At 39.8% G+C, this 22,193-nt stretch overlaps 1 protein-coding gene across 1 annotated transcript in view; it reads right to left on the bottom strand.

Moving 5' to 3' along the window:
• TMTC2 (transmembrane O-mannosyltransferase targeting cadherins 2) overlaps nucleotides 1-22,193 on the bottom strand; it is a 231,643-nt gene that overhangs the window by 128,038 nt on the left and 81,412 nt on the right. The gene's annotated exons all lie outside the window — the stretch shown is intronic.

Here is a 22,193-nt window from a genome sequence, read left to right as displayed (position 1 = left end):
TATAAATTGGCTTTTAAACCTTGGAAACAGATGTTCAGTTGCACCCATTAAATTAAAAAACCCTTCAATGACATTCATCTGAGTCTATTCTAGAAGTAATCACTTATGAGTTGATGAGTTATAATTAAAATGTAAAAAAAAATATGAGCAACTGGCAAACACTGTGGTTCAAAATTGTGATCCATTAGCTATTCCAAACTAGCCCCCAACTGGCCTTTTACACAACTATTTTAACTTGCATGATATAATTCATTTTTGCTGGTGTGAATTAGCCATAATTTGACAAAGTTACCAGATGCATGCACATTTTTATTTGGAAAATTCCTCAACAGATGCACACATTGCTATATGTAAAATAAAGGTACCTCTGGATAATATTTTTAAGAGGTTTAAATCGTCGGAAGACATTGGCTACAACAGAACTAGAGTTTCACAAGGTCAACTACCCTATTCATTCAGAGAAAGTGAATAGTTTCCCCTTTCCATTGTCAAATTGTAAATTCAAGGCACAAGCTAGAAGATCAAAACCTTGTTTTCTCTGCTCAGTAGCCATTACACTTTACTAGTTCAAGAATAAAATGTGAGTTTTATATTTCTCTGTATTTGTTTCATTTAGCATGAAAGGATTCAGTTCTTTCATAGAGTTTATGTGCACACATTATCTTTTACAGCCTGAGATATATACAACGCTGTTAATTGTAGGTTGTTCCAGTTGTTGCAAGTATCTCTCTACGAGTCGACATAAATATGTTACTGAAATAGTATGTGACAATTACCATCCGGTTCTCAATAGAGCCAAGTGTCACAATGACCGCACTCTGGCTATCCTTAACATGAAAAGAGATTCTTCCTGGGTGTACAAATGTGTAACAACAGCTTCCCTGAGGCAAACACTGGACAAATGTGAATATTTTAAGTTTATTATAAATTCTATTTGCAAATTCTTCCACTATAGACCTTGGGAAACAAACACTACTTAACTGCCTGAGGAGTCTTCCCAAAAGAAACCTTGCCTTGACAAACATGATTGACATTGGGCTTAAGGGAGCATAGAAGATATAAAAACAAATGACTGCAGCAGGAAAATGCAATAGGAAAACAAATAACTGCAATAGTAAATTGATGACCAACCATGGAATAATGAGATCAGACACAAAAAGGTGGATTAAATAAGGGCTACATTAATTGACTTTTATTCCACTTAAGTTAACTAGTCCAGAAAGGAGCAAGGGTGGAGCAACCTGATGAGGGTTCAGCTATCTACTGTAGACTACCTTCTTAGCATTGCCTTGGGAAGAATACCTGAACCTCATGGGCAGTTTGATCATTGCTTTAATCCTTGGCTGGCCAATTAAATGGTTCTGGCCCAGTTTACTGTCCGAACGCATCTCCTGCTAAGAACCATCATGTAGTCTAAGATCGTCAGGAGAGGCCCTGCTCTCGATCCTGCCACTCTCGCAAACACGGTTGGTGGGGATGAGAGACAGGGCCTTCTCAGTAGTGGCCCCCCACCTGTGGAACTCCATCCCTAAAGATATCAGGCTGGCCACTTCCCTCCTGTCCTTCAGGAGACAACTGAAGACCTGGCTACGGGACCAGCCATTCAACTAGAGGCGTTGACTAGAGGACAATAGCAGCTTGGAAAGGAAACTTTGAACATTACGACATTGGGTTTATCTGGCTGGATCTTGGTTTTAGCGGCATGTTAATTGAATGTTAAATGAATTTATTGATGAATTTATAATGTTTTAATTGAGTTTTACTGTTTTTAATTGAATGTATATGTTGACAGCATCATTGATGCTTACGTGAAGCCGCCCTGAGTCCCCTTGTGGGAGAAGGGTGGGGTAGAAATGAAGGAAATAAATAAATAAATTACAAAAAAATAAATTGAGGGTACTCCCACCCAAGTCAGTGGGTCTTATAAGTGAGAGCTTCTCCAGGTCAGTCTGAAGGGGAGATTCCTTCTTCATCCCATTGCACTCCAAGTCACAGGAACTGAAGAGCCATAATCTTTACCAAAGGGTGCCAAGAATATATATAGAAGTTATAAATCCCCCACCACTACTTGTCAAATAAAACCATTTTAATTACATAACCTTGTAATAATAATAATAATAATAATAATAATAATAATGAATTTATTTACCCACTTCTCCCTGTGGCTTGAGGTGGGATACAACATCATTAAAACAAAATATAAAACAATATTAAAAGACATACTACGTACAGAGTTAAAATACAAATTAAAATCCACTGACAGAAGGTGGATTAAAATTCACATATTAAAACTGACTGGGAAGGCCTGCCGAAAGAGGTGGGTCTTCCATTGTGACCTCTTGTGATGAGGTTGGGGAGAAGCCGGGACGGTGTGGGGCATTGGGCGATAGGTTCCTATGTCCTCTGTGCAGGCGCCACCAATATCACAGTGATCCGCAGCAATACACAATGATTCTGGTGGCATGTGTGAAGAAGTCCTTAAATTCCAACAGCTGATTCATTGGATCTCTTCCCTCAGATACAATTATGGGGCATTAAGAAAACTCAGACAGATAAAGCTGCAAAAACATTGCACTGCAGGAAAGTGGATTGCGTTGCAACAAATCCAAAGAGGCATATGAGAGGCTATATAGCTTACAAACACACTCCATCATGTGCCATATTCTGGTGCCCTCCACTGCATGTAAAGCCTACTGATCTCTGACCATGGAGGCCACAAAGAGCATACTGTCCTTGCAGCGTCTTTCAGTATGTAGGCACAGGCATGTAATGCAATAGGAAATAGAATGCAACAAGGAAAAAATCTTCCAGTATTCTTATTCAGTCATTATCTAGTTTTTATTTTGAGCGCCACATTAATGAACTACTCTCAGTGGCCTTACTCTAAAAGAAAACAAAAAATGGGGCAGAATTATTCAAATTGCAGACCTCCAAATATGTACTAGTGCAGACTAAGCTCAGCAATTCCATTGACAAAAGTTCATTGCTGCATCCTTTTAAGTGTATTTGCTTGTCTCCAAATCCTTTTTGTTTTCATATATACTGAGGTTAGGAGAAGGTCAGTAAAAACACTCATTTCAATTTTTGCTCTGGTCATTTTTATTGATTTTTGCTTCCATTTCTAGTTTTGCTTAACTGTTATTACGACATTGCAAGCAAGCAAAATCTTCATACCTTGCACTTTTATTGCCACTTATTCTTTAATTTGGAACAGGAATCTTGTGTTTTTATGTACTGAAATACAAGTCTCTGGGGCAAGAGACAATACATGGAATGTGGAAGACTATCAAAACTTACTGCCCGTTTATTGCTAAAGCCAAACAAATGTGGTCTGTACTGATGGAGATTTCACCATCAAAATGGGCTGCACTGAAGTAACATGAATTCAAAGGAATTGGAAAATCAGAAGAAGAGCAGTTCAGTAGGTTAGTTTCCTAGATTTTACTTCAGGCAAAAGTTCTTGACTTTTTAGGCTTGGGGGCTTTTCAAAGATAAAAAATGCCACGCGTTGCTGTGGCCCAGTCTGATGATCTGGAAAATAAAGTAATGAGAAAGTGTTGGTTTCTAATAAATGTAATTTCTTTATGCTTGTGGGTAAACAGTATTTCTTGTTGTTTCCTTGCAGAGTTGATGTGAAGATTGTCTGGTTTGCCTACTCTGGAACATGCAACATATACTTGTCCTTCTTTAGGGGTCCCTTTCAAATCTATGATACTATATCTGTGTGTGTGAATCATACATATCTTTCTATATCTATTGCTGGATGGCTCTTTGTCAGGAGGGCTTTGATTATGTTTTCTTGCCCTCGTGAAGGGAGTTGAATGGCCTCAAGCATTTTCTGTTGGTCATGGGGTTCTGTGTGGGAAGTCTGCCCCAAATTCTATCGTTCATGGGTTTCAGCATGCTCTTTGATAGTAGGTGAACTATAAATCCCAGTAACTACAACTCCCAAATGTCAAGGCCTATTTTCCCCAAACCCCATCTGTGTTCATATTTGGGCATATGGAATATTTGTGCCAAGTTTGGTCCAGATCCATCATTGTTTGAGTCCACAGTGCTCTTTGGATGTAGGTGAACTACAACTCCCAAACTCAAGGTCAATGCCCACCAAACCCTTCTAGTGTTTTCTGTTGGTCATGGGAGTCCTATCTGCCAAGATTGGTTCAATTCCATCATTGGTGGAGTTCAAAATGCTCTTTGATTGTGGGTGAACTATAAATCCCAGCAACTACAACTCACACATGACAAACTCAATTTTTTTGAGTGAAGGACATACATTGGGTTGTTAGGTGTATGCTGTCCAAATTTGGTGTCAATTCCCCCAGTGGTTTTGAGTTCTGTCAATCCCACAAATGAACATTACATTTTTATTTATATAGATTTCCCTCTGCAGTGGGACCCTGGAACATAAATTCTACAATGATCATCTTTCTTTCTAAGTCAGGGATGGAGAATCTTTGGTTTACAAAATTAATCCACCCTACCCACTATGGCTAGCGGTATGAGATTGTAGAGAAGTTAGTCAATGTATCTAGAATAGAACCATAGAATCACAGAGTTGGAAGAGACACATGGGCAATCTAATCCAACTCAATGCCATGCAGGAAGTACATTCAAATTATCCCTGACAGATGGCCATTCAGCCTTCTCACCTACCCCCGACTAATGATTAATGAAGATTTGGTACATTTAATGATTATTTATCTTCTGGGATTCTCCTGGAAAATACACACACACATTTTTAATGTAAAACACCACATTTGGCATGAAAATATAGTATTTTGTTCAAAATACATTTTGATACCTATAACAAAAACATAAAAAACAAGGAAGAATTGATATTTAAAATACCAAATTATAAAAGTCTCCCCCATTCCCAAAAGCAACAGAGTTTCAGTGGGAAAGACACATTAAAACTGTGCCACTGAAGATAGAGCAGCATATTGTAGCAAGGAGACAGTCACACACTACTTTACATATATATTGTACACACAGACAAGCAATACTTTTATTACAGAAGAGCATATAAGGTCATTTTCACTACAGCAAAGATTATTAAATTCAAAGGGGAGGAGATAGTGGCATGCAGAATGAGTAAGACAACCCCCCTTCTAAGCCGCTTCTTGAGATAGGCATGCATAAGGAATTTGGGGAAGGAATCCCTCATTCTAATCTATGCGCAGGGCCGTAGCCAGAAAAAAATTTCGGGGAGGGTTGAAAATTTTGGGGGTGGATGGGGTTGAAACCTGTCTCCTAGCTCACATTGAAGCCAAGAGCACACCTGCAGGGGGCAGAGCAACCTTCAATAGCCTGCAGCTCCACCCCTGTCAACCACATCCACCAAGTCTGGCCCCCAACTTGGTTGCTTTGCTACATCAGCTATTGTTGCAAGTAATGGCAGTGTGAATAAATTGTCAATATTTGCTTGAGATAGTGCTTACAGTTCTGGAGGGACTCTTACTTTTTTGCATCTCATATACTTAGCAGGGGGATTTGGTTAACCAGTTAAAATTCATGAGTAAACTAGGTTTTTTAAAAAAATCTGAAACATTTCGGGGGGGGGGGGTTGAACCCCTAAAACCACCCCCTCGCTACAGGCCTGTCTATGCAGGCTAACTACTCATTGAAGGCTGGAGACTTGTGCAGTCAGAGATGAAACCCAACACTTTTTGACTTTGTTTTACTTGCTTGTGCTAAAAATGAAACTGTATTTGCGAGTCTTCTGAGGTTTACAAAATTCAAACAAAGAAGTATTGGGTAAGTTTTTGGTACAGGCCACACCATATGTCAGATATCGCACCATAAGTACCAATTTAACAAATTTGATCCAACTCACAAGGATGACAATTTTTGCACAGCCTTAATGACTAGCCATAAGTGGTGCTCATCCTGTCACTTAATAATTTTATTCATGTCTTAAATATAAGTGCATAAAAGGTTACTTTTTTTGACTGCACTTTTCAGAATCTCTAAGCCAATAAGACATACTGGCTAAGAGTTTCTGGGAGCTGTAATCTAAACCCATACTTTTTAAAAACTCTGTAAACACCAATAAAAGTGTGGAAGACATAGGGCAATATGTGGAACAATTTGCAGTCATTATATGAGGAATGATGATACAACTACAGCTATTACTTATGGCTGAACACGAAGGTTTCAAGGAAGCAAACACAGACCCACAGGAATTAGAGAGAATGAAGAAAACGGGGGAGGTCAGAACTCTAAATCAATTCTAGTTTGGAATCAAAGATACTGGCTTATTTATGTTTTAGAGTAATACAAGCTAGAAAAGCTATTCCTCTGTGTAGTTGCCAGCAGAGCCTTGGAGGCTGAAAAACCACAGCTTTGAAAGGTCAACATTGCTGTCTCAGCCATGATGGTGTTTGTTACACCTGCACCTTACAGCTGTGCTTCTGTGATTAATTTCTTCCCTTCCGCCCCAAATAAAAATCCTGAAATGAACGAAAAAGAAAGAAGAGTGGGCATGTTTACATCATTTGGTAATGCTTTCTACCCAGACCAGGATTGTTTAAAGCAGAGTTTTTCACACCCTGACAAGTGCTACAGACCCACTTAGCACCTTATTTCAAGTAATTAACATTTAATTTCAAGTAATTAACATTTCCAGGAAAAAATTCTGGATTACAAGGAATTCCAAGTTCCTACCACCTGCAAGTTTCTGTTGAAAAGAATTTATCTTCTGGTTACAGCCTGCTCATTAGACTAGTGTTGCTAATGGGCATGATAAAAGAAATTCTCCATGGGCCATCCAGTAACTGACTCTAAGCTCTGCCCTATCTGAAAGGCAAAAGTGCAAGAACCAAAGTCATTTGTCACTGGTCCAGCACAACTGGCACTTTTATTTTCTGTCAACCAGAGATAACACTTACTGCCTCAATAAGCAACTTCTAATGGCAGTCCATTTTCATGCCTCTCAGGAGGGATGTGTGGCTTATTCATAACATTAATGGAGTGCTTTTTTTAAAAAGTATGACAACACAGTGCATTATGAAAATGTTTTAAATGACTAAGACATTGATTAAAGGCTTAAAATAATGGCAAAGGACTCCCTCGTTCCTCATCTCGCACAAAAGTATATATTTCAAGATAGCCTATATTTGTGCACACTGCCTGCAGCTGGCTCACATCTCCAAAAAACCACCCAACAACTCCAAACAGGGATGGGCATGAGTAGGAATTTAGATCTCAATTACTAGAGCAGACATCCTTGATCTACTTCTATAAACAAACCATGACAAGCCCACAGTTGCTATGCTGGCACATAAAGATTGGATTTACTATAGCATTGCAACAATTCTGAGTATTTCTCACTCCCTTTCTGCCATAGATAACACTGGGTAAAGTTGTTAAAATCTAGAAGAACAATGAAGTCACAGAAAACCTCTCTAGGGAAGCCAGAAAAATAATTCCTCAGCGAGGCTTCAAGAAAAGTGTGCTGGCACAGCAGTGCCAGGAGATTTGAATTTTTTTTCTTGCACTGCTAGTTTGTATGAATTTATTTAGCCACACATTTTGCAATCAGGTAGCTTCCCCAGGTTGCAGCCATAGGGCCAGCAACCTGGAATCATCATTAGAATCTTTAGACCCGCCCCTTTCCCAGGGTTTTGGAGGCAAAGGAGGACTTTTGTTCAGTCTCACTGTTTGAAGCCTAACAGCAGGACGTGTGGGTTTCTCTATCCTACCAGTACAAAGGCTTCACTACTCACAGTTCTACTGAGGGAGTAAAGGGATAGTCCCACAGCTTTTGCTGGGGGAATACAGCCAGCCTTTGCTGGGGCAAAAGGACAGTTCCTACAGCCTTCGCGGAGTAAAACTAAAGGACACCTTTCGGCTTGGCAGATCTACAGCAACCTTGTCTGGTAAGGGACCACTCGGGCTATCCATAAAGTAGCTTGGAGCCGGGAGTAGGGGCCTCACGCCAGCAAGGTAAGGAAAGATTGCCCAGGGAGGGGTCAGAAGATTTCCCTAAGGAAGAAAGGTCAGTTTACCACCAGTTGCCTGCCCTTGATAGCAGATTGAGGAAGCTACCGGTTTTCCAAGGTTATAAAGGATTTAATTCATTTGTTTGAAGATTTAAGCCCAAATAAGTTTGCTGAACTTATTTTGAGCCTCAATAGAACTTTTTGTTGGGAAATCCAAGGGGCCCTTCAGCTGAGGCACCCCGGCGTCCCGTTGGACATATAGAAGGCATTATTTTAGGCCCAGCGTGTGACAGCACAAAAAGGTAATGGAAACCAAATGTAATGCAAACCATAACCCTATATAGGTTATGGATTTGAACTACAATTCCCAGAACACCCAAGTTAACATGGAACACGTGGAGAAAATTACTACATTCACTCTCTGCCCTTTATTCATTACAGGCAGTCCCTGAGTTACAAACATCTGACTTACAAATAAACAGGGCTGAGATAATAGGAAGTGAGAGAAATCTATCCTTCAGAAGAGAAATTCATTCCTGAAAGGGCTATCATGGGGAAAATGTGTTTCTACTGAAGCTTTATCAATTCCTAAGACCATCAGAAATTTGTGTTTTCTTGTGGTCTTTCATGATTCCTCTGAAACCCCCATTGCGACCCCCCCCCCAGGGGTCCCAACCCGCTGGTTGAAAAACGCTGTTCTAGAACAATTTCTAGAGTTGATGCCTCTCTAGAAATTTTCTTGGTCATCCAGTATGACTCTGGTAACTTCCAGTAAAAGTTGTTTATATAAATAAGGTTTACTATTACACATGGTTTCCTGTTTTCACAATGAGTTCTGGAACATAACCCCCACAGATACAGGCAGTATACTTTGACTATTGACATGGCATAGATAGATTTCATTGCATACCCTGTCTAAACATTTATGTTGAACTGGGCTTTTCTCCTACAGTTAAATAGAGGACGTGATTTATAATAATCTATTGCACCTCTTCTGTGTTTCAGATGCCAAGGGACATGTTACGATTACCCATGGCTATAAAATGGAGAGTTTTCCCAGAAAGAAGGGAGAAATAGCAAAGAAAAACTAACTACTGAGAGTAAAATTGGGGCTGAAGTTGAGAGTGTCACAAACTGAGCAGAATCCAGTTTTTTCAATAATGAGTCACATGATGTTGCATCCCAGAAGAAATCTCATTACAGAGATGCTGCTTGTAGTGCCTTTGGAAAGATGATACATGTGTGTATCTAATAGGAATACAGTCGGCCCTCCACATTTGTAAGGGTTTGGGGAATACAAACCCGACAAAAGTTGGAAAACAGCAAATATCTTTGGGAACAGGGGAAATATATTCCTTGTGGAGCTGGGAGGAGAGGGACTGTAAATCAGCAGCAACCTCAGTCACACTATTTCCCCATGAAGCCCATGAACACACCAGCTTTGGAAGGGTGGTGGTGTAGGAATCTAGAAATGCTCCTGCCTTGCCATTCCGAAGTGATGGTGAAAGCCAAGTAGCACAATTACAGTATGATGCCTCCCCCCACATGAAATCTACAAACTTGCTAGCTTCTTGGGGGGGGGGGGGGACTAGGAGCACTGCAGTTTCACCCTCCCAAAGCTATGTTGAGAGCCAAACAGCAGTGATAGGTATCACCAACCATCACCTATGCACTGGCAGGCTTCCAGAGGTGGTTGGCAAGGGAGATCCTTGTTGCTCTGCCCACCAAAACCCCAGAGCTGCTGAGTACACATTAATACAGCAATTCCAGGCTATGAAAGGTAGTTGACAACAGTTGTGATGATTGCTGGTGTCCTCCCCCCCCCCCCCCCGAAGCCAAAGGCCGCCATATGGATGTGCATGTGGCCATCTTGGTTGTGAGGGGAGGAGGGCGGTAAGCTAAAGTACACTTAATGAAAGGCAATCTATCAATTGCACTATTTGCATTCAGCTCTAGAATTTGACAACTAGGGAAAATCAATGATATGATTTCACCATGAAATATACCATGTTATGCATAGTAATAAGGGAATTGCAAACATCTGCTTAGTCTTCAAGAGCTAGTTAAATGCTCCTATTTAAGGGATGATTCAAAGATACAATCCTCTTCAGAATCTGAAGTAGGTTCTAAGCCTCAGGCATGAAAGGACAATATAGTGAAGTAAGCATGAAGAGGCAAACAATAAACTCACATTCATCAATTCCTTACAGACAATAAAATAAACATCTATTCAAAAAGTGGAATTAAACAGCTGACAGCATCAGCTTGGAGGGTCATTTATCTATCTATCTTACCATCCAAGATGATGTTTTCAGCTGTGTAATTTAATCTCCCAGTCAATTCCCAAATTATGGAGTCTTCTATGTCCCTTCTATGCACTCAGCAATACATTTCCAGATTATGGAGTCTTCTATGTCCCTTCTATGCACTCAGCAATACATTTCCAGATTATGGAGTCTTCTATGTCCCTTCTATGCACTCAGCAACACATTTCCAGTTTATAAAAGCACTACAATAATATAGTTACAAAGGAAGAAAAACTTAACCAATGCAATCTATTAAAGATTTTCTTTTAATAAGGCATGTCATTTTAGCAAAACAGATTATCTAACCATTTTAAAATTTCCAGTCTCATTAGTGAGTTAAATTGTACTAGTACATGGAAGATACAGGTGAAATTAAGTCTGCTCTGGAAAAATGCAAAATCGAAAACCTATTAGCAACTAGTCCAAGATCTTACACCAATGTTTAAAAGACTGTCTACACCAGGGGTCCTCAAACTTTTTAAACAGAGGGCCAGGTCACAGTCCCTCAAACTGTCGAAGGGCCGGATTATAGTTTGAAAAAAACATCCTATGCACACTGCACATATTTTATTTGTAGTGCAAAAAAACACTTAAAAACAATACAATAATTAAAATGAAGAACAATTTCAACAAATATAAAATTATTAGTATTTCAATGGGAAGTGTGGGCCTACTTTTGGCTGATGAGATAGGATTATTGTTATTGTTGTGTGCTTTCAAGTCGTTTCAGACTTAGGTTGACCCTGAGTGAGGGCCAGGTAAATGACCTTGGAGGGCCGCATCCGGCCCCCAGGCCTTAGTTTGAGGACCCCTGGTCTATACTCTTGTCAAATCAGAAAGAAAAAGAATGATTTATGAATTGAAAACATCTAACTCATTCAAGACACTGTCTGGGTTCTATTGATGAGCAATATTGAATCTGACTAAAAGATGTTAAAAGCTTGATTTTATTAAAAATCCAAAGTACTTTTCTTTGGAGACTGAAGATCACATTGTTTTTCACTTTACCATTCTGATTGTTAAAAATAGCAAACAGTTTGTTAGATCTTTTGGTCATGCAGCTTTTGACTATTACCATACATTAAAGTACAGGGTGAGGCAGCATAACTTCCTTTTTTAAAATGTGCACCATTCAGTCGGTTGAAGACGTAGCGGAGCGCCAGTGGTTTCGTTCGAGAGGCGGGAGTATAAAGTTTTGTCCTGACACAGTTCAATCGCCATCATGTGTAGGAACAGTAAGGAGCGTGCTTTTGCCATTGAGGCCTACTTTTCGAATGGATTTGGAGTGGCCGGCCCACTCTCCAGATTTGGCTCCTTGTGATTTTTTTCTATGGGGTTCTTTGAAATCCTGTGTTTATGTGAACCATCCAAGGACCCTACAAGATTTGAAGACCAACATCCAGGAAGAAATTGCCAACGTAACGCCTGCTATGCTAGCAAGAGTCATGACAAACACCAGAAATCGGTTTACTCAGTGTATGGAGAATGGGTGACGTCACCTACCTAATTTGTTCTTCAAAACTACGTAAAACAAAACTTTAGGTATGTGCCTACATTATAAAAAAATTCTGATTCATACAATGGGTTTTATTAAGTTTTGAAAAAAGGAAGTTATGCTTCCTCACCCTGTACTTCTTGTATAGCAGATGATTCTTGAGGGATTACAATTGTACACATGAAACTGTGTTCTATTCATTTTGAGGTCATTTGCCATTGGAATTTTACATTAAACATGCATCATAGCATAACATAGGGTGCCTCTTTAGTCAGGAGACTATGGATAGGGTATTCACATGACAGAATGTTACTTTATGCAAAAACTGAATTCTACTCACAGAAAATTCCATGTCAGGTGGAAAGCTTGTAGCTTACCTTTCCTATGCTCTTTTGTGATACCTTTGCTACATTTGGAAAATAATATTCTACCCACAGAAGATCATTTAAAGACAGCCTCTATTGCAGATTAACTCAATAGAGTCTCAATATAAGCTTAATGTCATTGCCTAGTCTTAACTTAATAGTAAGACTGATTTCACATAAGTCTACAAGCAAACAGAATGGCACGTTAAAAACTCACTATTTTAGAAGCATGTTTGATTATCTTTTCTTTCCTCAGAAAGCAAAAAAATGCTCAATATAGTGATCAAAACCTAATAAATTTATTTCACCAAGAACCAAAGGTGAGCTTCATTATCCACAGACATGTCAGACAAAATCCTTTGAGCTTTTCTTTTCTTCAGATTAAGTAGAACTTGCTGTAGAAACTAATGCCAAAATCAGCCTGAAACCATTTCTCATGAATATTACCTTCATATGTAAAAATGTTCTGTGGTCCTCCAAGGATGCACAACGATTGAAGGAAACTGGGGAAATGTTCTGCATAATTATGGGTTTTATGAATTTCACTTTTCAGCCTTTCAAAGAAAGATACTATAAATCAGCAAATGGTGGCATAGAATCCTTTTTTAAAAAAAATCTATACATTACATCAAACAAAAAATTCTTAGAAGACCTGAAGAAAAATATTGCATAAGAAGCTAAATTTCAAGAGGAACATTTAAAGTCTGCTAAATGAAACTTTGACCTATTGAAATATTCTGCACAGGTTAGTTCATTAGAATCATAGAATCAAAGAGTTGGAAGAGACCTCATGGGCCATCCAGTCCAACCCCCTGCCAAGAAGCAGGAATATTGCATTCAAATCACCCCTGACAAATGGCCATCCAGCCTCTGCTTAAAAGCTTCCAAAGAAGGAGCCTCCACCACACTCCGGGGCAGAGAGTTCCACTGCTGAACGGCTCTCACAGTCAGGAAGTTCTTCCTAATGTTCAGATGGAATCTCCTCTCTTGTAGTTTTAAGCCATTGTTCCGCGTCCTAGTCTCCAAGGAAGCAGAAAACAAGTTGCTCCCTCCTCCCTGTGGCTTCCTCTCACATATTTATACATGGCTATCATATCTCCTATCAGCCTTCTCTTCTTCAGGCTAAACATGCCCAGTTCCCTAAGCCGCTCCTCATAGGGCTTGTTCTCCAGACCCTTGATCATTTTAGTCGCCCTCCTCTGGACACATTCCAGCTTGTCAATATCTCTCTTGAATTGTGGTGCCCAGAATTGGACACAATATTCCAGATGTGGTCTAACCAAAGCAGAATAGAGGGGTAGCATTACTTCCTTAGATCTAGACACTATGCTCCTATTGATGCAGGCCAAAATCCCATTGGCTTTTTTTTGCCGCCACATCACATTGTTGGCTCATGTTTAACTTGTCCACGAGGACTCCAAGATCTTTTTCACACGTGCTGCTCTCGAGCCAGGCGTCACCCATTCTGTATCTTTGCATTTCATTTTTTCTGCCAAAGTGGAGTATCTTGCATTTGTCACTGTTGAACTTCATTTTGTTAGTTTTGGCCCATCTCTCTAATCTGTCAAGATCGTTTTGAATTCTGCTCCTGTCCTCTGGACTATTGGCTATCCCTCCCAATTTGGTGTCGTCTGAAAACTTGATGATCATGCCTTCTAGCCCTTCATCTAAGTCATTAATAAAGATGTTGAACAGGACCGGGCCCAGGACGGAACCCTGTGGCACTCCACTTGTCACTTCTTTCCAAGATGAAGAGGAAGCATTAGTGAGCACTCTCTGTGTTCGTCCACTTAACCAATTACAGATCCACCTCACCGTAGTTTTGCCTAGCCCACATTGGACTAGTTTCCTTGCCAGAAGGTCATGGGGGACCTTGTCGAAGGCCTTACTGAAATCCAGGTACGCTACATCCACGGCATTCCCCGCATCTACCCAGCTTGTAGCTCTATCGAAGAAAGAGATCAGATTAGTCTGGCATGACTTGTTTTTGATAAATCCATGTTGACTATTAGCGATGACTGCATTTGTTTCTAAGTGTTTGCAGACCGCTTCCTTAACAATCTTTTCCAGAATCTTGCCCGGTATCGACGTGAGGCTGACCGGACTGTAGTTGTTTGGGTCATCCTTTTTTCCCTTCTTGAAGATTGGGACCACATTGGCCCTCCTCCAATCTGCTGGAACTTCTCCCGTTCTCCAAGAACTCTCAAAGATGGTTGCCAATGGTTCCGAAATGACTTCCGCTAGTTCCTTCAATACTCTGGGGCAGGGGTCCCCAAACTACGGCCCGCGGGCCACTTCCGGCCCGCCAAGGGCCCTGATCCGGCCCGCGGAGGAGGAGCGCCCCCCCCCCACACAGTGCCCCTCCTTTGGCTGGCTCACGCTATCTGTTAGGCCCGATGGATAGCGCGAGCCAGCCAAGGGAGGCTGCTCCGCATGGTCTACTCGCGTGTAAAGCACCTCACGAGGTGCTTTACGCGCAAGTAGACCATGCGGAGCAGCCTCCCTTGGCAGGCTCACGTTGTCCATCGGGCCTGATGGAAAGCCTGAGCCAGCCAAGGGAGGCTGCTCCGCGTGGTCTACTTGCGTGTAAAGCACCTCGCGAGGTGCTTTACTCGCAAGTAAGCCACGCGGGCCTGCTCCTCCCTTGGCAGGCTCACGCTGTGCATCGGGCCTGAGCCAGGCGGAGCAGCCTCCCTTACTCGCAAGTAAGCCGCGCGGGCCTGCTCCTCCCTTGGCAGGCTCACGCTGTCCATTGGGCCTGATGGACAGCCTGAGCCAGCCAAGGGAGGCTGCTCCACGTGGTCTACTTGCGCGTAAAGCACCTCGCGAGGTGCTTTACTCGCAAGTAAGCCGCACGGTCCTGCTCCTCCCTTGGCAGGCTCACGCTGTCCAAGGGAGGCTGCCCTGGTGCTCCATGCAGTCATGCTGGCCACATGACCTTGGAGGTGTCTACAGACAACACTGGCTCTTCGACTTAGAAATCCAGATGAGCACCACACCCCAGAGTCAGACACGACTGGACTTCATGTCAGAGGAAAACCTTTAACCAGGAAAATCTTGGAAGATCCAGGGTGGGAGAAAGAACTCTTGTCTGTTGGAGGTAGGTATGAATGTTTCAATTGGCCACCTTGGTTGCCATTTCATAGCCTGACAGTTTTTAGGGAGAATCCTTTGTTGAGAGGTGATTAGCTGGCCCTGATTGTTTCTTGTCTGGAGTTCACCTGTGTTTGAGTATTGTTATTTATTTACAGTTATAATTTTAGATTTTGTTCAGACTAGAAATAGGAAGATTTCCCATTCTCTGCTCCTGGAATTACTGCCTAAAGAGGGCTAGAAAGAACCCCCTCTAAGGGTCCTTCCACACAGCAAAATAAGATATGTGCAATGTGCATAGGAATTTTTTAATTGATTTTTTTTTAAAAACTATAGTCCGGCCCTCCATCGGTCTGAGGGACAGTAAACTGGCCCCCGGTTTAAAAAGTTTGAGGACCCCTGCTCTGGGGTGTAGTTGATCTGGCCCTGGGGACTTGAACTCATTAAGAGCGGCCAGGTATTCCTGGACGACTTCTTTCCCAATTTGGGGTTGGATGTCCTCCAATCCCTCATCCACTCCATCTTGCTGAGGTTGAAGACTTTCTTTTTGTGAGAAGACCGAGGCAAAGAAGGCATTAAGTAGTTCTGCCTTTTCCCTATCCCCTGTCAGCATTGCCCCATCTTCTCCTCGAAGAGGTCCTATCGCCTCCTTGTTTTTCCTTTTTCTACTGACATAAGAATAGAAGCCCTTTTTATTGTTTTTAATGTCCCTGGCAAGTCTGAGCTCGTTTTTTGCTTTAGCCTTGCGGACCTTTTCCCAACATTTAGAAATGTTGGGAGCTGCCTTATCTAATCATATTCTGGAGGGAAGCATTTTGTTAAATTAGAACATGTTTATTTCTTATTTTTATCTGATTAAATCAGAAATAATAATGATGGGAATTAATAAAAGCAAGGGAAAACCTCCTAGGGTTATCTTTACCTGTCTCTTGAAGCACATCTACACTGCAGAACTAATGCAGCTTGACACAACTTTAAGTGCCACAACTCAGTGCTATGGAATCATGGGTCTTTAGCCTTATATGCCAAAGAGTAATAGTGCCTCACAAAATTGCATTCTCCATGCTATAGTGTCAAACCGCATTACTTCTGCAGTGTAGATCAAGCATGGGGAAACTTCAGCCCTACAGGTGTTTTGGACTTCAACTCCAACCATTCCTGTTAGGAATAGTAAGAGTTGAAGTCCAAAACACCTGGAGGGCTGAAGTTTCCCCATGTCTGGTGTAGATGCACCTATTGTCAAAAAAAAGGAGTAAAAGGAAAACAACACTACCTACAACCCTGGAGAAATTGGTGTGTACATATACACCAAACATGTAGTGTTAATTACTCAGAGCTAACTATAACTGGTAGACACTCTGAGAAATGGAGGATTTACAGCCAATTTGACCACATTAGATGTGTTGTTTCTGCATTCATTTGCTGTCAATGCATCTTCTACTGATGATGCAGGACAAATAATTATAGCGAGTTTAGTTATCATGGTTTGCTTGCTTATATGTTCAATGTGCAGCAGGAGAAGAACAGGTGAAAAGAGCATTTGCATCTCAGTCCCAGTTCATAAAATTGTCTGACTCTTAAATCTGCAAGCAAAAAAAAATAACTATATTAGCATAATTGACTTAGTTACCATGAGTGACACAGGGAGTTAACATTTGTCATAACTGCCCTGTAATAGAAAAATGTGAGTTATGTGAAGTGCTCTTGTATTTGAATATATGTTCCATGAAGTTGTCAATCTTTCTCACCAAATCTGCAACAGCAAGCATGTTAAAAATTTTAATTGCTTCTACTAGATTCAACCAGTAGCTTCCAGAATAATAAAGTACTCTTCTTAATACCCTACCAATCCAATGCTTCAAACAACTTAAGGGCCAACTTTCAGTCAGCAGTTATCACCTTCTCTTTGGTATTACCTTGGATGTTGAGCAAAAATTAACAACTATTTTCCAGGAGGCTTCACTTTCCTAAGGAGTACATGGGTGAAACGTGAAGCTGTTTTACAATCCTACTAAAAACCAAAACCACTGGTAAACCACTTTCCTCCTCTCCCTAGCGCAATATTAAAAGTCCATCTACTTTTTGCACAGCAGCAGTGACTGTTTCTATCGCCAGCTGTAAAAGCATCCAACTATCACAAAAGGCCGCAATAGATTAAGACACCGATCAGTACTTTCAACACTCAACCATAAATTCCCATCATAAAGTAGCAAGGAGACATGACAGGAAATGTGACACAAAACCTTATAAAAATAATAAATTAGATATTACTGAAGAGAAAGAGAATGTTTTTGCCTCGACATAAACATTTCAACACCAATTCTGTACAGCTGCTTGAAATCAGAATAACAAGTGTACATAATGAGATAAAAATAGCTTTGAAGAATTAGACAGTTTCCTTCCAGAGATCAGTATTTATTTAATATGCACAATTAAAATGGGAAACAGGCAACCTGTGTTTGGTTTCAATGGATAATGCCTTCATTCCTCCTGCATAGAAATAAACACAACACTTGCAGATATTTCTATAAAAAGGACCACAGTTCACGCATAACATGACCTCTAGGGATAAAAACTAAGAAGGAAGCTCTTCAGCTGTTTCACTGTTGGAGCCACTCTAAAAATCACATGTCATTAAGCCAAATTTCCATTCTATTCAAGCTACACTGCATTGTCCAGTAATGAGCAGTAATCAGGAATAGCAATTTCCTTCCAGAAGCATCTGATTTCATGGGTATCTTTAATAGAAACTGAAGCAGAAATGAAAAAGTTCAAACTATTTTCTCCTTCTTGGGTAAGGCTTATAAAAATGATTTTCATCTTGTGAAATTTGTAAACATTTTCAAGACTTGGTTTGTACAACTTGGCAAAGGACGTTTTGCAAATCGTAATATTGCTCATATATGAGCCTCTTCTCTTCTTTACTTAAAAAGGAAGGAAAGAAAGCAGCTTTAACAGAGAAGTTTCTTGCACATTTATTTTGCTACCATAATCAAGAAAAGCTCTGAGCTTTTTGCTCTCATAGAAGTAAACAATATCACAGAAGTTGACAATTTTTCAGAGAGGTCTCACTCTGCTCAGACTAGTTTTTTCAAAGAGGATCGGACTATTCATGAATATTCTGTACATTCCAGTCTTTATGCATGGATCTCTCTGGTGATCATTCCACCTAGTAATATCCTCATGTACAATAAACCACATCCATCTTAGTGAGATCTATGAGTTGAAATTGTATACTGGCAACAAGAATAAATCCCAGTATTGTTTGTTAATCCTTAGGGCAATTGTTAGAATTTGATAAAAGAAGCTACATGCAACTTAAGATAATCAATGACATTCAGTATTATCTATGCGGTACAACTCTCATATCGCACTGTTTCACCTACCCACATTTGGTTTCTAGGTGTTTTTTAGGTTCACCAAGCAATTCTATGGTATGTTTCTCTCAGAAGTAAATAGAATTGTGCTAGCAAATTTCTAGAGATGATACCTTTCTAGGAGTGTTCTTGGTTCTCCACTGCAGCTCTCTTTATAACATCTGATGGAAGTTGTTCATTTCAATAGGGTTGGCTATTTTTCAATGGTTTCCTGTTTCCATAGGAAGTTCTGGAATGCATCCTCCAGATACATGCACAAATAAGTCCATATCATTTAATTAGAATACTTTCTTTTTAAAACTAAATCATTTGAAAAGAATGGAGAAAGAAACTTCTAGGAATCCACATCTAAAACTGGATGCTAGTATCATTCACATGGTTTGGATAAGTCATGAAGGCAGTTAACACACCACCAATAACAGATGGAGTAGTGGTATTGGCACAAGAATGACATTCATGAATCTGACCAAAGCACAAATGGAACTAGCCTACTATTTATGTGACTGTGATGTGGAAGCAGAAGCACAGATCAAACAGAAGATGCTTTCCAGTAGTCACATCATCAAGATAATATACGTCAGAATATTTAGAGGAAAGCAGAAAAGCTTACATAAAGAGTTTCAAAATGATAACATGTTAGATTTCTTATCTACCTCATTGCTCCCCCTAAGCTAAATATGAATTAATGAGATACAACCACCAACCTATTTTTGTAAAGTGAAACAGTATGGAATGCTTAAGCAGGACAGCTCAGTAAAAATAGATTCCTAAAACAGAAGGTTTTCAGACCACATCAAAAGATTGAGTCCAGTTTCTGGATCAGCAATAATTCAAAACCTCTTCACCAGAAAACTACCCTACTATTCCTAAATGAGGGTCAGCTCCACAAAAACTGTAATTATTGGTATGTGTGGCATCCATATGACATTAAAACAAGGAACTGGATATAAAACAGCATTAAGAAAACATTGAAGCTCTTCTAAATATTTGACTTAAAAGTGGAAAAACCAGGAAAGCTAAAAATATAGGTAGGTGTATTAACTCTGCATGGGTTACTTCCTATCAAAGAACATTAACGCCAACAGTACAGGAAATAAAGATGTCTCCCAACTAAATAATAATAATTTGCCATATTCACACATAATGCAAAACTGTTTTAGCAAGACATGAACGAAATATAGCCAACTTTCGCATCATATGGACTTCCCTTCACACATCCCACTTGGTAAGGAAAAAAAGTTCATAAATGCAGTTCAGATACAATTACAAGAGCCACACCTGGCTCCAAGAGCAGAGGTTTCCACCCCTTGTTTAGCATGACATGTAAATGTGTTCATTAAGTATAACTGAGGTACAAATCATGGTAAACAGTAACAGTAGGAGGAGAAGCAAAGAAAAAAATTAATATTGTTTTGAAATTTCCAAAAAGAAAATCTGTATGCATTACATTGTTGTTATTGTTGCCATGTGTTCTCAAGCCATTTCTGACTTATGGAGACCCTAAGGCATAACTTCATTGGAAAGATTTGTTCAGAGGGAGTTGCTTCTACCTTCCTCTAAGGCTGAGAAAGTATGAGTTGCCCAAGGTCACTCAACAAGTTTCCTTGACTGATGGGGATTCAATCCTGGTCTCCAGAGCTACTGTATAACTCTCATATGCCTATGACATGCTGGCTCTCTACAAAAAGCACTAAATGTGCTTTTCCTTAAGATGAATACATGTTCCTCCACACTGTGCACATTTTGTAGTCCTCAATGATAAATTCAGAAACAAAAGAAACGCTTTTGAAATAATGACAAAATGCATGAAGCAAAGGAAGTTGAAAAGTGGTGTAAGAGGTTAGAAATCAGATTTTCTGTAGCAGTTATGATTTAGAAAGATATTAAATGGTCAGAATTATCGAGATGTAAACTGGACTAACCTGAACACTTGTTTGCTTCAATTACAGAAAACAATGGAAGCAGTTGAATTCCATTGCATTTTTGTATCTATGGTTTGGAACAAACTAGTTCTTTCAGCAACATTTTTCCATGTTTGAAACCATTCTTCAGACACTTGGGGTTGTTCCATTTGTGAAATGAATGGACACAGTGTTAGTCTCTATTCTTTTACCAAACATTTCTGTTCCCCTTCGCAAGCTAAAAGTCTGGAAAACCACCAAATCATTGGTGAGCCACTGAACCAACCTCTTAATAAGACCATGGCACTGTAAGACAGGGGAAGTAATTGTTCAGCCCTTGAGCTACTATTGGACTACAACTTCCATCAGCCCTGGCCAGCAATAATGAAGAGGGGATGGAAATTCAAAGCATCAGCATACGAGGAATACTAATTCCGCAACCTTGAGCTAAGGATCTTCTAGTTTTATCTATCTGCTTCAGACAGCCAATAACTCGTATCCTAGCTGGGCAGTTACACTGTACTGCAATCCTTAATTTGTCTTTCTCAGTTTTATTTTTAATGAGATGCCTTCTGTCTAGGAACATAAACTGAATCCAACAAAAATGAACCACTTCGAACACCTGGAGATATTTATTTACACAGACCTTTGTTTGAAGGATGCAGTTGTCTCCTGAAAATGTTTACGTAATTTTTCAAAAACCTATTTCAGGCACTGTATAATGACCTGACAACTCAGGCTTCATGGTAGCATTTATAAGTTCAGGTGACTGAGGCATGTGTAGCGAGTCTTGGAGAAAATACATTATCTTTCTTAATGAGAATTTATGCAAATTGCTAGAAGAAGCTTGTGTAGGTTATCATTAATTATCATTAGCACTTTTTTGGTTTATTTCCCAATTACTCCAATTCCTATGAAATTTTCTTCCCTCTATTTTTCACATATGTGAGCTCCAAACCCCTTTCACTTCCAAGTAAAAGGAGCCTAATATGAAGCAACACCCCAGAAAATTAATGCACTGCCCTTTAAGAGTAACTGTAAAATAACTAGAAAGTGTCACTCACTGCAACTCATCAATGTATTTTGAGTCCCATTATTTTGGAAATGTAACATCCAGTCAATTTTAATCCATGAATTTGAAATTTACACTTTATTGATAATGGTGTTTCAATTTTTGTTCTGTTTTTAATATATGTAATTATTAATATATTAATATATGGTCATTTTGTTTCATCTGTGTATTTTAATTACATTGTACCACACCTCAAGCAGATTTAAGGAGAGGTGGGGAACATTATTATCATTGTCATCATCATCATCATCATCATCATCATCATCATCATCATCATCTCATCTCTCCACAGGTAAGTCCATTACTTATAACTCTTTCCTTTCATAATTTGCTTGCATAAAGTCTAAAAGTGGGAAGGGAACAGGCATAAACACACATCTTGGTCTTAACACGGCTATCTATGCAACTTTATCAGGTTTTGAAATTGCAGGATCTGTTTGTATTCATGCAAATCTAGGCAGACACTTTGCTATAGATCTTTGTACTAAATATGGGAAGATCTGCAACACTAGGACCAAGGTAGAAGTGCACTGGTTCCAAAATTGTCTTCACATTAGCAGACTGAATAAATGCACAGGGCTATACTACCAGTTTTTTTTTTCTTGAAACTTCCCTTTCAATCTACTTCCTTTTCTTTCCCC

Source organism: Anolis sagrei, chromosome 5 (assembly GCF_037176765.1).
Source record: "Anolis sagrei isolate rAnoSag1 chromosome 5, rAnoSag1.mat, whole genome shotgun sequence".
Taxonomy (NCBI): domain Eukaryota; kingdom Metazoa; phylum Chordata; class Lepidosauria; order Squamata; family Dactyloidae; genus Anolis; species Anolis sagrei.
Note: the sequence above shows the minus strand (reverse complement) of the source record. Positions and strands in the feature narration are given on the sequence as shown.